At 48.5% G+C, this 2,311-nt stretch overlaps 1 pseudogene; it reads right to left on the reverse strand.

Annotated features, from left to right (window-relative positions):
• Positions 1 to 1,470: 1,470 nt before the first annotated feature.
• On the reverse strand, positions 1,471 to 1,607 carry LOC137533715 (U2 spliceosomal RNA; annotated as a pseudogene).
• Positions 1,608 to 2,311: the final 704 nt, after the last annotated feature.

A 2,311-nucleotide genomic window follows, 5' to 3' on the forward strand; every position in this document is an offset into this window, starting at 1 on the left:
CTAAAAAGGATTTCCTCTTTTTTTACTATAGAAAAATCACTAAAATCAAAACGTGGACAGTGCAATACATCTGTTATGCAAGTAGAGCAAGTATTTATCTACTTATATATGTGGTTGTTTTTTTTCTGAGATAGTATGGCTGACAGCTCCTCTTTAATGGACTCACGAGGCGAAATAGGGAAAAAAAAGTTAAATACCTGCATGACATTTGAGAGTATGGAGGACGCCATCCGCGCTCTCCGTACCATTCCATCGGGTCCCCGCCGCTCAATAGCCCCCCAGGCCGGCTCCTGACCCCACAGTCTAGGTCGGGCTCTCCTGCGCCCACTAAAATGGCCGCCGGAGCTGGCCGCGGCTGCGCAGTCCGCCTATGTGCAAGTACGGCTGCCCAGCTCTAGGGCCTCCCCCCCGATCCACGCTACAGGAGACAGCCTCGAGCCGTGCACTGAACCGTGATTGCGCTCCTATTGCCGGGAGTGCTCTGAGCATGCGCAGCAGTGATTTTTGCTCCTGGCTGCAGGATCAGCAAAAACTCGGTATACAGAGGCGCCAGAGTAAAACGTTTTAAAAACCGCTTAAAAGCAGAGGGGGATGTTAAGGTGGACTCACCTCCCTCTTACAAAAAAAAGAAAACTCACTTTAGTCTCGATAAAACAGAATTGACAAATAACTTATTCAACTCCACAAAGGCAACGCGTTTCGCGGGCATGACCCCGCTTCCTCAGGCAAAAATGGGAGCACAACTCAGTGGGTCAAGCAATAGGTTTGAACGCCTCTGTCTTATTAACCTATTGCTTGACCCACACAATATGTGCATTTTATCTTTGTTGTTTTAGGGTACTTCCTGCATTGCTGCAAGGACGTGAAGGAAGCGCAGTTTTTTTAGTGAATTATTGTTGAAGGAATTTTTTTTTGTTTTTTAGCTTTCTTGGGCCTTAATTCAAGGCCTTAATGCCCATTCACGGAAAAAGCGTGAGTGCCCTAAAGCACCCCCACAAAACGTGCATCGGCACCCACGGACCCCACAGTACAGCAGGGCCCTTCCGGTGTTCCCCGAAGGAAACCTTCCCCCTTGGCCTTTCGGCGCAGGGGGCTTCTTGGGTCCTCCACCACCCGAAGGATAGAAGGACCCCGACCTGCCCAGTGGTTACCCAAAGGGCCTGGCCATGTGGCAACCGTGTCCACATGGTCGGTGGCTCCCCCGAGAGGGAGCCAGGTGGGAACCGAAGTCCCCGGTGCCAGCAAGCTGGCCCCGACCTTGCGGCCAGAGTTATAAAAATTCCGCACTCTCCCTAGCCAAAAGGCCGGGGATCTGCGTTAGTCGGCTATGCATATGGGCAGTACAGACCAAAGCACCCTACTTCCGCCTGGGATCTGCCACATCCTAGGTTTTTTCAGGTGCACCTGGAGCGCCACTTCCAGGGGCACTACGCCTAAGCAAAGCCCTCAGCCTTTCAGCTTCGACCATTGTATAGATCCATTCCATCAGCATCTGGGGAATTATGACAAGGAGGGACACACTGCCTCTGTGCCATCCCTCCAGGTCCCCCCAAAAACCTCAAGAACAGATACTACACTTGATCTTAGCCAAAAGGCCGAGAAGCGAGAAGGAGAGGTGACTCTTGTCTTAAGCTGCGATCCCCTTGTGATTTTTCTATTTTCCGTGGAGCGCAGTATCTTGTATATATGTGGTGAGGTGTGACCACCGGAGATGGGGGTTATTTATACAGAAGTCCGTCAGGTTCTATGCGTCCCAAACGTCTTGCAAGCGACCTGTGGGACGCGTTCCAATACTCGCTAGCACACTTCCTCCAAGCCGGAATGAAATGGAATGAGAGGCATAGAAGCTGACGGACTTCTGGGTAAGTAACCCCTTGTCTCCCGTGGTCACACCTGAGGCAATCAAGCCTCATTTTAATTTTGAATTAGAATAGCTGAATAATCCTCTAATCCTACCATAGTCATAGTCTAATGTCCTACCATATTATTATTATTATGTATTTATATAGCACTGACATCTTCTGCAGCACATTACAGAGTACATAGTCATGTCACTGACTGTCCTCAGAGGAGCTCACACTCTAATCCTACCATAGTCATAGTCTAATGTCCTACCATATTATTATTATGTATTTATATAGCACTGGCATCTTCTGCAGCACATTACAGAGTACATAGTCATGTCACTGACTGTCCTCAGAGAAGCTCACACTCTAATCCTACCATAGTCATAGTCTAATGTCCTACCATATTATTATTATGTATTTATATAGCACTGACATCTTCTGCAGCACATTACAGAGTACATAGT

The sequence above is a fragment of the Hyperolius riggenbachi genome, chromosome 9 (genome assembly GCF_040937935.1).
Source record: "Hyperolius riggenbachi isolate aHypRig1 chromosome 9, aHypRig1.pri, whole genome shotgun sequence".
Classification (NCBI taxonomy): Eukaryota; Metazoa; Chordata; class Amphibia; order Anura; family Hyperoliidae; genus Hyperolius; species Hyperolius riggenbachi.